Here is a 1,061-nt window from a genome sequence, read left to right on the forward strand (position 1 = left end):
TTTCTTTTCTTCTTTATCTTACCTTTCTCTATTTTTCCTCCGTATCTTCGTGTACTCTTAGTCTCAAAATCGTTCTAAATCTTTCCCTGTGCTTTTTCCTTTTTTCTTTTCTATTTTTCTTCCTGTCTTTCTGCATTATTTTCAATCTTACTTTCTTTTAGTTCCTTCAATTTATTCATTTTCCATCTTACCCTCTTCTTCATGTCTGTTTGCTTCCTAATCCTTTTCTTTTTCTTATGTTTTTTTTTATTCTTTTTCTTTATGGCCATTTTCATTCTTCTTTTCCTTTCTCCCTACTCAATCTTTCCTTCCCTAAGCGTTTTAATTCAAGCTTTTGTCTTCCCGTTTCTATCACTCCTTATTGTTTCTATTTTCATTTTTTTTTTTGTCTTCCCGTTTCTGTCATTCTTCTCTCCTTATTCTTTCTCTTTTCATCCTTTTTGTCTTCTTTTGTCTATCTTTGTTATTTTTCTTGTCATTTTTTTTCTTCTTCGCTTTTCTCTTCTCTTTTCCACAATACCATTCTATTTACATTTGCTTGACTCCTTTTCTTTCTTATTTTTTTCTTCTTATCCTTTTCTTCGCCTTTGTCTTCCTTTTTATATCTTCCTTATGTTTTTTTTCTTTGCTTTTGTATTCTGTTCTCTACATGTACAGCACCATTCTATATTTATTTCTTATTTTCTTTTATCTTTTCTTCTTTCTCCTCTTGTTGTCTTCTCCTTTCGCTCTCTTTTCTCTCCTTTTTAAGATCTCCCTCTTTCTTGCTGCGTTTGTCTTCTCCTACATATCTCACTCTTGTTTCTGCCTTCATTCCTTATCCTTTTGTCTTCTCTCAACACCATTTTTTTCCTTCAACTCTTTGTCTTCTCTTTTCATGTTTCTCTTTTCCTCATCATTTCTCTCCCTATGATTTTTTTTCTTCTTTCAAGATTTTGTCTTCGTCCTTTCTGAGTCTTCTTTTAGGAAATATTTTGTCTTCTCTTCTCTGCAACACCCTTTTATTTTCATCTTCCTTCCTTCTTTTCTTATGCTCCTATTTTGTCTTTCAATGCTCTTTC

Source organism: Portunus trituberculatus, chromosome 21, assembly GCF_017591435.1.
Source record: "Portunus trituberculatus isolate SZX2019 chromosome 21, ASM1759143v1, whole genome shotgun sequence".
Lineage (NCBI taxonomy): Eukaryota > Metazoa > Arthropoda > Malacostraca > Decapoda > Portunidae > Portunus > Portunus trituberculatus.